Raw genomic sequence first — 12,389 nt, forward strand, 5'->3', positions numbered from 1 at the left:
TAATGGTGGTGTCATTGGCAGTGAGTGAGGATGAAGCTATCTGGTTTGTAAATAATGAGCTCAGCAGAGGACCGAGGATGGACCCTTGAGGGACACCTATGGTTACTGGTAATAAGGGGGACAGTTGGTCTTGCCATAGAACTGCCTGTTGTCGAATCATGATATGGTGGAGGAGCTTATGTTAAGGGTAGATAGAGGTTTCTAGAAGTTTACTATGGTTAACCATATCAAAGGCTTTATCTTCCCCTCCCACTCAACCTCCTTGCTCATATAGTTCTTATTCCTTTTCCATACCTTCACACTGCCATACAATTATTTCTAATTCAAATTTAATCAGGGGATATCCTACACTAATTCTCACTTTTCCATACCTTTCACTATTTACTGGACTAACTAGAACTTTTCCTAATGCCCTATAACCTCCAAGTCTATTAATGCCTATTTGAATTGTTATTAATAGTTGACTATTTGCTAATATATGAAGTTATGTCTACTCTGTTTATTATCTGTATGACTGGAGCTTTTGTTACAACCTACTGTATGTATCAGTGAAGCATATTATACTAAGATATACTGTACAATATTATTCATATGTGAGATGGAGCTTTTCTCCCCGGGCCTCTGCTGAAAATGGACATGTATCCAGTCGGAATTACCCAGTCAACAAATGTAAAATAAATAAATAATAAAATAAGTCTAAGAATATGGAACATACGAAGAGTCCTTTGTTCCTATGGTGACCGACAGTGTTGGTAAATGAAAGTAGTGCTGTGGTGGTGCTATGGGAAGGTCTGAAACCATGTTCGGATTTGGATAGTAGGTAATTTTTTATGAGGTATTGCATTAGTTGGGAATGAACTACTCTCTAATATTTTTGATAAAGGTGATAGAGTTACAATAGGGTGGTAGTTGGTAAGCTCAAGGGAGTTACCTCCTTTGTACAGTGGTATAATATGTGATATTTTCCATGTGTGAGGTACTTTACTTTCTGCTAATGACCTATTTATGAGAATGGACATGGGATAGGCTATAGCTTCTGCTGTTATCTGAAGGAAATCTGCTGGCAGATTATCAGCTGCCAGTGTGGTTGGTTTAATTTTTTTGAGGAGTTTAGCAATTGTATTAGTAGAGACTGGGTGCAGGGAAAAGCTTGAGTAGTTCTGTGTATTAAAATGGGTAGGGGTTGCTGTTGATATGGTGCTATTAGTAGCATTTCCGGTGTTGGCTAGAGCTTGGACTGTTTCAGTAAAGTATTTGTTAAACTGGGTGGGGATGTTTTCATGGTTGTTTGGTAATACAGGGGGAAGGAGTGGTGGATTTTTCAGGATGCAGTAAACTATTTATTGTGGCTCAGTATTTTTGAGGGTTATGAGCATATTTGTCCTGCATGGTTTTATAGAAGTTAGTTTTGTCAAGTTTGATTAGTTTCTTGGCTTTGTTGCAGAGTTCTAGATAGTTTTGTCAAAAGGTAGTGGCTTTGTGTTAATGAAACTGTAACCAGGCTTTGTCCCTTTATTTCATTATAGTTTTTGTATCTTTTGTTAGTCATGGGGCATAATTAGATTTGATTCTAATGGTTCTGGGGGTGTATGACAGTTTGCGATTTCTAGGAAGGTTGAGTTAAAGTATTGCATGGCTTCATCTAGAGATAGTTGTTTTAGGGGAGTCAGATTACAGCATTTTAGCGCATTGATTTGGTCATTAGTTCTGTGTGTCTTTTTGTTACGTAGTACTCTGAGGATGGGTTGGTTAATGTGGTGGGATCGGTTCCTAATTAGGTAGGTTGCTTGATGGTCACTCAGACTGTCAGGCAGACAACCTGATTGCTGTGCCAGAATAAGGTGTGATTGCAGAATCCAGTTGAAGATGGACTGGCATTTAGATGTTTTGTCAATTCTAGTGGGGGCAGATATAATTTGGGTGAACCCATGCAGATTAATGTTGGTAGAGGGATTTTGGCTGGAACAATCAGACCAGTCAATATTAAAGTCACCTAATAGTATGGTTTCTTGTGGAAGGGAGACTGACATCCAGTTTAGTAGGCTTTTCATTATGGCAGTGTTATTGCCTGGTGGTATATATCCACCTGCAATAATTATTTGTTTGTTGAAGTTAAGTTTAAATTTGACAAGTATTAGTTCTACATCTCTGACTTCTTGGGAATTACACTCAAATTGTTTAATAGTGAAGTGATTTTGGAATAGTATAGCTAAACCCCCTCCCTTTTTTCAGTTCTCTCTCTACATATAATATTGTAGCCAGGGGAAGTAATTTCGTTATTGTGGTGTTCTGGTTCAAGCCAAGTTTCTGTTAAGAGAACGAGGCATGAAGGTCTTGCATTTTGTTAAGTATACTTCTTACATTAATGTTTAGTAGGAGGAGAGATGAGGTGGGTCTTAGGTATAGATGATTTGGCTGGTTTAAGTTTGTGTTGGTAGAGGTATTGGGTCCTGGATTACAGTGAATGTCTCCACAGCAAGTTAGTTTTAGGAGTAGATATAGAGAGAGTTTGTTTAATTTGTGTAGTATTTTAGCTTGTGTTTTTATCACTACTTAGTATTTTTGCTTGTTTTTGGAAGGATTGAGGGTTAGTTTTGTATGCTGTCTTATTATATAGGCAGGAGACTGGTTGGGAGGAGGTGAGGTCACAAGGTGATTTATGGAAATTTCTTAGTTTTATGGGGTTGGTTATGGATTCTGTCTGCCATGGTGGTGGGGAGGTGATATAAAGTTGTATGTGGTAGGAAGAAAGAATGGACAACATGAGGAGAAAGAGGACAGTTAGTGGGTAAAGTGGTGCTTTTAGTAGCTGGGTGTGATGTGTATAGAACATTTTATAGGGTTTGATAAAGAGACAGGTGTGTATAGGTGTGCTATCGGTAACTGTGGAGGTTAGGTGTTTAATAAGGGTTTGGTGAAGTGTGTTGCTATGGGGAATAATTGGTGAGATTTGATTGGGTAGTTGGGAGTAAGAAGTGTTGGGGGTGTGGTCTATAACTATAAATTTAAGTGATCTGAGGGTGGTTGGTAATGGGGGTAGGGTAGGGGAATGAAGTCAGCCTGAGTGAAGCAGAGGGTGAACGGAGTGGGGCTACACCTTGTTCTAAGCAGTGCCCACAAAAACAATGTGGGAAGAGCTCAGGTAAGTCCTGAGGTGTGTAAAGTTTTGAATGGCTAGTTTAGATGGAGTCTAGGCAAGGTGGCAAGGGCAAGTATTGGTAGGGAAAGGAAAGGAGATTAGAAAAAATGTGGAGATAATTTGGAGTTTTTCAAGTAGAGTAGGGGAAGGAAGAAAACGATGTGAGAGGCAGGCTGGTTGGCCCCAGTGGTGTGCAGCTCTTTAATCGAGGGGAGTAGGCTTTAGCAATTTAAGAGATAGGCAAAGAGCACATACACAAGTTTTATTGAGGTCTCAGGGACTGATAGGCAATGTCGTTCCAAGTGATGCAATTGTATTTAGTTGGGGAGTTCCTTAAGAGTGACAGTGAAGTCTTGGATGTAGGTAGTCCAGGGGGAAGGATGGCCTTTACCACTTTGTATATGCTGAGGGGAACAATAAGTCTAAAACAACCCCAAAATAAGGGAGCAGACACCACCAGCAACCAAAGGTTTCGACAGGGACAGGTAATGTAAATACATGATAAGTGATACCCAAGCCTAATTCTTTGTAGTGGATGGAGCTTTATGTTTCTTGTGCTATAAGTTACAGAAAAAAACACGTGTAGGTTTTTTTTTTTGTCTGAAGAAGGTCGTACATTGTTACGCCCGAAAGCGCTAACAATAAATTTGGAAGGTCTGGTATACCACATTGTCTTTTTGTTTGTTCTCTGCAGTTTGGTTTTGTTTTATGATAGGTGTAGGAGGCTGCAACATTTTACTGGCTTTGATAGCAGGTTTTGAAAGTAAGATAACTTAGAACAGATATTCTTCCACAGAAAAAACGAATGAAGTACAAAGTCCTTTCCAGCTTGCTAAAAAAGTAAGGACACCACATCTAGTGCTTTCATTCACTTTATTATTTGTGAACGTCTTCAGAAAGAGTTTGAACTCCACCCACAAGCACTTTTTATAATAAAATTGATCACATGATACGTGATGTCATGTAAATAATTCCACATCAAAACATTAATTAGATAGTATAAAACATATTTAAACTTACATATAACAATATATACTTATAAATATTAATTTCTTCATTTGTAAAAAACATTTTATATTTATGGTTTCGTTTAAACCAGGAGCATCATCTGCTCCTAAATGTAATTGCCAAATGGATTCCTTACATTCTAAAATAACCTTACTATCACCCATAAATACCTTCTTACTCACACTGTCTAAGACAGAAAAAATAAACTTCTTAAAATCTTTACATACAATAGAATGTCTTCCTAATGCATTTGTTAGATCTTTTTTCTTTACAGCCAACAGATGTTCACTAATTCTTTTCTTTAAACATCTTGTGGTCATGCCTACATAATAAAGGGACAAATTATTAGACTTAGTAGAGTGACATTGCAAGATGAAACATTTATTAATGAAATGAAGACTTTAAGGACATTCTTTTTGGCAAGAGGCTACGATAAGTCATGGTTGGAACTTATAGAAAAAGAAGTAATAGTTTTAAGAAAAGGTAAAGCTAGTCCTATTTTGTTTTATCAAATGCAACATTCTACACATATTATTTTACAAAACAGAAATGTTGTCAGTAATAACAGAGATGTGCATTTATATTACCTATTACACATGAAATGTGTATTAAAAACATCATAGTAGACAATTGGAAAGTATTAATGGGCAACTAGGACCTTATAAAAGTTATAGGTAAACAACCATATTTCACATTTAAGAAAATAAATAACATCAAAAGTTTATTAGAACATGGAATGAATAAGGATGATGGTGGTGGAGGAAGTAAAATTGTGACCAAAGGGACCTATGCCTGTAACAACTGTAGACAATGTAGGTACAAAAGTAATTCCTCGTCAGTTCAATTTACATACATTGAAAAAATATATTGGTGCAAAAATGACTATACATGTAATAGTGAAATGGTGGTTTATGTTGCCCAATGTCCTTCATGTCCTAGTTATTATGTAGACATGACCACAAGATGTTTAAAGAAAAGAATTGGTGAACATCTGTTGGCTGTAAAGAAAAAAGATCTAACAATTGCATTAGGAAGACATTCTATTGTATGTTAAGATTTTAAGAAGTTTATTTTTTCTGTCTTAGACAGTGTGAGTAAGAAGGCATTTATGGGTGATAGTAAGGTTATTTTAGAATGTAAGGAATCCATTTGGCAATTACATCTAGGAGCAGATTATGCTCCTGGAAACCATAAATATAAAATGTTTTTTTACAAATGAAGAAATGAATATTTATAAGTATATATGGTTATATGTAAGTTTAAATATGTTTTATACTATGTAATTAATGTTTTGATGTGGAATTAATTATTTGCATGACATCACTTATCATGTGATCAATTTTATTATAAAAAGTGCTTGTGGGTGGAGTTCAAACTGTTTCTGAAGAAGTTCACAAATAATAAAGTGAATGAATGCGCAAGATGTGGTGTCCGTACTTTTTTAGCAAGCTGGAAAGGACTTTGTACTTTATTCGTTTTTTTTTCTGTGGAAGAATCTCTGTTCTAAGTTATCAAGTTTTTGTGTTGGAATTTGTGTTGTGGTCCATTTCTATCCTGTTCCTGATAGTTTTGCTCACTTTTCGGAGAAAATTACTAATGTAATCACAACTGCCATTCAAAGGGGACTTGAAAATGTGGTTGGTAGCACTTCTGGTTCCAGTGATGATCAGAACATTTCCGGGCATGGTCAGAAAGGTTTAAGCTGTACACAAGCCTCGGAAGCTGATGAGACACAGTCCGGTGATTTACTATCTGTTCAAAATAGCGTTTTGGAGCATGTATTACAAACGAGCAAAAATCCGTTTGCTGACATCGAAGAGTTTGAGGCAAACATACCTGTAAGTACTGAAACTGGTTTGAATATAAAATTTGAACAAAAAACGTGCAAACAGGCTATTTTTGATTTAGAAAAGCAGACTCTGAAATACGTTATGTTGGACATAGAGATGAGTTATCTTAGAGAATGCACCAAGCGTAAATGCGTTCCACAAGGACTTAGAACAAATAAATTCCCTAATTGTGTTTCGTTTGGGGATAGTTTGTTTAATAGACTGGAAGATTTAACAAACTTGGTGTAAACCTCATGTGCATTTTAACTGAACACTATTGCAAACAGTTGGAAGTCACCAAGAATCAAATGAGTGACTTAGACAAGAAGATTAAAAACTTTTCTTGTCTTCCGTTGTACAATAATTTGTACTGTGGTATTGCAGCAAAGGCAGACAGACAAAGAGCCATGATAGTGGCGAGAAAGCAGAAGAAATTGTGGCGAGACATCTTGGCCTATGGAAATAAGACTGCACACACAGTTAATAATAACAATGTCACAATGTTTTATGGTGATAAAATAATGTAATTGGTAATAGTAGAAACAATTCTACTTCATGTCCTATTTCTAATAGTGGAGAAAGTAATAACAATGTACGTGGTTCATTTGGTGCTGATACTAATGACACTACAGCAAATGTAGAAGGTAATCAAATTGTTGAAATGCATAAAACAAATGGTACTACTAATTCCAGTGTCAATGAAGGGGCAAGTACTTCCAATAATGTGGCCCCCCTCTTTTTTAGTAGACAAGCAGGGGAACAAGCGAGGACCGACGTGGTCCAAAGTAGTACAGAACAAAGGAAAGGGAAGAGGCAGGAGCAGAAAGAAATGGTTGCTGGATGTAACACTACTGGATATGATATAGAAGTTTTAAATTTGTCTGGTGTAGTTTTATCACAACCTGCAATAGAGCTCCTTAAAAAAAGTTTTTTCCTTTATTCCCGGTAATTCTTTTAACATAGCTAGAGTTATTGTTGATTTTAGACTAGCTCTGAGAAAATTAAATTTAAAATATATCATGCAAGATATCAATTGTGGTACCCCAAATACGGGCCCTAAAAAAGCTAGTACATTTAATTCACCTTTATTAGGTACACTTCAAGTATTTCAAAATCTATGTGAAACAGGTTTCAGAGCCATGAACCTGACAGAAATACTTATAATTTAAATGATTTAGAAGTAAAGGCACTGAAAACTCTTTGTGACAACAGTCAGTTAAGAGTAATGAAGGCTGATAAAGGTGGAAAAATTGTTATCATGGATAAGATTGATTACAATAGTTCTACAGAAAATATGTTAAAGGATGAGAATACGTATAAACTGGTGGACAGTCACTTTATTAATGAAAGTTTTTTACGTTTAGACATTTGCTTTTATAAAAAGTGCTTGTGGGTGGAGTTCAAACTGTTTCTGAAGAAGTTCACAAATAATAAAGTGAATGAAAGCACTAGATGTGGTGTCCATACTTTTTTAGCAAGCTGGAAAGGACTTTGTACTTCATTGGTTTTGAAAGTAGTTAAAATACATAGTACTGTCAAAGAAATAAATTGTATGCCTGAAGAATGGCTTTAAAACCTTGTAGGTACATCTTTTTGCCAGAATGTTTGTATGTGTGTGAAAGTGAAGTATCAAACTGCGTTAAAGCGGTTTTACCTTTGCCACTGTTCTTGCACTTAGAGGTGGTTACAAAAGCACCTTACTGATGTCATCATATTCTTTACTCATAAACAGGGATCCACTATTTTACATAACTTCATTAAATATTAATTGCTTATTAAAGATAGATTTCTGAACAGATATCAAATTATCTCTTGTAGGTTTACATAGTTATACAGCTTTAAGCTATCTTTAGTATTAGTCTATGTAAAGAAGCCAAAAAAAAAATCTTTGTTTTGGTACACACAACAAATTCCATCTTTTATCCGCAAAAGTCAACATATCACATGATATCAATTTCTCAAGCTAATTTTTTGACTACTAAAAGGTATTGGAATGTCACATGACTGATTCCTCAATATGTTCTTTCAGTGTTGGACAATGCATGATATCACAAGCTTTGTCTTCCGATTTGACAATTTCTAAATATGATTGATGGATTTTACAAAACATTGCATTTTAGAATTGATTAGGATTTGAAATATGATCTCCCTGAATATAAAACTTTACATAACTGAAAGCTCAACTCAGTAGGGAAAATGCACACTATCTCGATGCAGTGATTTCATTTCATGTGGTCATCAATACATGACTCATATAAATTGAGGGGTTCTGTCCTTTCTGGTATAACTCTTCAATTCCTCTACCTCCTATACTGAAACAGATGGCTGTAATATTTTCCAGAAAATGTACAGATCATTCTCTAGTAACTATTCCTTGCCCTGCTAATTGTATTTGCCATGTGCATCAATTTACTTTGCTTATAATGAAGATGTAACTCATAGTTCTACAAAATTGGGTTGGGAGGATGGCCTAATGGTTAAGGTGTTTGCGTTACAAATACAAGGTGCAGGGTTCGAGTCTCACAAGGGATAATTGGTTAGGCTTAAAATGGCTCGCAAGGGCAGTTAGCTCAGTACTAATCTATGAACCTATGAAAATAATATTTGCAGTCATGTTGGTGACTAGTGGAGAGATTTCCTGATTTGTTTTAATGTCTTATTAACAGATTTTACACTTAGTAATTTTCCATAAATAGAATCTTGGATAATCAGACACCTGAAGACAATTGATAACATTCTTCTCTGTTTGCACTCATGTATGTTATCTGTAGATATTTTAAAACACTTGGTCCATATTGTACTTATCTAGGTTCCCAAAGTAAAACTGCATCAAGCCCTCTTTTTGACTAGCATCTACATGAGGCATTTTGGGGGTAGAGATATCATAAAACTTCAAAGTAAAAACCTCTGTAATGAACTGTTTTTAACAAAATGGTGCTTTCTTTTTATTTATTTCAATACCCTAAGACACCTTGTTTAACAGCTTACTAGATTTTATGTTTAAATAACTGTAAGTTCATTACTGACATGAATTAAACCTTACGCATCTTCTATTTTCAAAAATATTGGCTGCAAAAATGTATGTTGCGTGATATAGCTATTAGGTCTTGGACTTTTATCAGCAGAGTATGTAATACAAACTTTTATTATATGTTTTTTGTTAATATGCTGAGTGTTATTTGCATTTGACAAATTGATTATTATTATTATTATCATCATTATTATTATTATTACAAATTACCAGTTCAGTGAATATGAGTTCTTTGGACAGGTCACATAACACTATAAAAACAGGTTAAGCAAATTTAGCTGCTGAAGTGGCACTTTCTATTTTCACTATGGTTGCATACCCTTGGACTTATTGTCAGGATGAGTAGGGTGAAGTCACCATGTGGATGGTACAGGGGAAGACTTACACCCTGTAAAATATTATGGGAATATCTAGCAGTGCGTTCTTATGAAAGTGAGAACATCAAATAAAATTTGATGGTGGCAGTTTAAGCTGCAATCAATGAAGTTGCTTTTGGTACCTGTATATTATTTTAATCCTTGCAAAACTGTAAAATAAATTACATTTCTTCAGAGTGCAAAAGAGTCCTCGCTGTTGTCAATGTCATGCTGGAACTGACACAGACAAGACTCTGTTCCTGTAATATCCTGCAAATTTATTTATTTATTTTACATTTGTTTACTGGGAAAGTCCAGCTGGACACAGATCCTTTTTCAGTGGAGGCCCTGGGAGAAAAGCTGCATGAGTAACAGTAAATTTTAATGCACAAATTACAATAATCAATAAAATATAAAGTAAACAAAATCTAGTATACATAAGAAAATACAGATTTGTTACATCATGACAACAAAACCTAGGCTTTGAACTTAGCTAGTACTATTTGTAAAATATGACTTATGTCAAGATATAAGGTTAAGACAGGCCGGTAGGAATAAAAGATTAAACACTGGGGAAGAAGTTGGATATGGTTGGGGTATACTGTGATGTATCAGAGCATTCATGAGGGGTTAGTACAGGAACATATTTTTTACATAAGCTTTAAGTGATGGCTTAAAGTAGTTAGTGGATGAGATTGAGAGAAGGGAGTTCCTTGTACGAAATACATAGCTGGAAAATAGATATTCTCCTGCAGTGTTGTTGGCCTTGGAGATGGTGAGTAAGTTCTTATTGTTAGAGTGAAGTGGTCTGCTGGAATTGTAAGGAAAGATGAGACTTTGTAGTGCAGGGATTCTGGTTAGTTATGTATTGTAGAACCATGTGGAGTAGCTGTGTGTTAGTAAAGAGGGAGAAAAGAAGAGGGCCAAAGATAGATCCTTGGGGGACACCAATGGATAAAGGAAGGCATGGAGATAGGTCACCCTGCCATAGAACAGATTGTTGACGGCCAGATAAATAGTTATGGAATTATGCTGTGGGCAGATGGTGAGAAGGATAGTTCACTTAGTACATCTATTAGTTTGGAATGGCAGAACATATCAAAAACTTTTGATTGGTCTAGAAAGATGGCAGATACAAAGTTGTTGTTATTCCTGAAATGGTTTAATGTATTAGTGAAGGATAAGAGAGCAATAGTGGTACTATGCAATGGGCAAAACCCATGCTGAGTGTTTGAGAGAAAGTTATTTGTTAGTAAAAATTTCATAACCTGGAGATGAATACACCTTTTGAGCAGCTTAGAAAGAGGTGAAATAATAGCAGTTGGATGATAGGTTGTCAGTTCTGTGGAAGGTCCCGCTTTATGAAGTTGGATTACATGGGAGATTTTCCATAGTTGAGGAACCTTGTTTTCGAAAATGGATCTATTTATAAAGATTGACAATTGGAAGGCTATAGATTCAGCTGCAATTCTGAGGTATTCACTGGGTATGTTATCTACGGCAAGTGTAGTAGGTTTTAGTTTTTGGAGTAGTTTTTTTATAGTGGCTGTAGGAACTGGGGAGAAAGAGAATGAGGCATTGCTAGTTGTAGACTTGGCTGGTTTGGTATCAGGAGTAGGGGTTTGCTGCTTGGAAAGGGCAATTATAGATTCAGTAAAATGTTTGTTAAAAATGGTAGCTATGGTATTGGAATTGTTATTGATATTTGGGGTTGGTGTAGTAAATTTTCCTGGTTGAAGGCTTGAGTTTATAGCAGGACAGAGTTTTTTAGGGTTTTTTTGGTATGTGTTTTGAATGTTATGATAGACATGTATTTTATCTTGTTTTAGTTATTTATTTATTGTTTGCCTTCTTTCTAAGTTCCTGATCCTTTTGTTTAGAAACTACTGTGTTAGTCTTATGCCATAGTTCCCAGGCTTTATCTCTAGTTTTTAGAAGAGCCCTAGCGTCTCTGCTTAGCCATGGGGCACAGTTTGATTTTACTCTGATGGTTCTAACAGAGGCATGTGCATTTAATATATCTAAAAAGGTTTTTTTGTAAAGAGGTTCACTACATCATCTAGGTCAAGGTATTTGAGTGAAGTCCCATTGCACCTTTGTAGGTCAGCTAGGAAGTTGTTAAGATTAAACTTATGTTTTTTTAAGTTGTTTAAACATAGTAGGTTTTAGTGGGAATATGTGTTGTTGTTGTATAAGAAATGTGGGTAGGTGGTCACTCAGACTATCAGGAAGGCAACCTGATTGGAATGAGTGACAGAAGTTATTTAGTAATATCCAATCCAAGGTTGATTGTTTTTTTCTAGCTTTATCTATTCGGGTAGGTTCTTGAGTAGTTTATGTTTGTGTACAATAATGCACATTTATGTGATAGATTCTGGCACCTGACAGGAAGCTAACTGTAACCCTTTCCTTATCCAGCCTGGTGAGGGGGACATCCATGTGTCTCACTATAGAGTCACCTATGACCAGTACATTAGGTTTTGAGGTGTTACACCTTATAGGCTTATTTGTTGGGACACTACTGCGTCTGTGTTATTATGTGTGGTGGTTGCTTTTCGCATTGCTGTGTGTGCAAGTGGTTTCATTTTGGGAGGTCTCTGATTTTTGGTAAGCTTCTAGTGAGTACATCCACATATGTGAGTTTATGTGTCATGTTCTTATTTTCTATGAGAGGTGATGTGTTGTGTCCTGTCAACCTATTTGATGTCCAATTTGTTCTCATGTGAGAGTATTACCTCTAATTGCGTAGTATAATTACATCTCTCACATAGAATATTTGTTTGTTTTAGGACTAAGTGCTTGTCAGTATGCATGAGACAATTGCTACATTGCCTCAGGATGCCCGTGTCAATCACGTTGGCTGGAGAGATGATGGGAAACTACCCATCCATTATAGAAGGTTCTTACTGTATGTTCTATTAGGGAAGGGAGTGGGCTAATTTAGCCACACAGGTAAAAAACGCACTCTCCAAAGCCAAGAATACAGCATCCATGGGACCAGATGACATCCCGGGCTGTGTACTACA

The sequence above is a fragment of the Protopterus annectens genome, chromosome 1.part1, assembly GCF_019279795.1.
Source record: "Protopterus annectens isolate FY-2018-M chromosome 1.part1, PAN1.0, whole genome shotgun sequence".
Taxonomy (NCBI): domain Eukaryota; kingdom Metazoa; phylum Chordata; order Ceratodontiformes; family Protopteridae; genus Protopterus; species Protopterus annectens.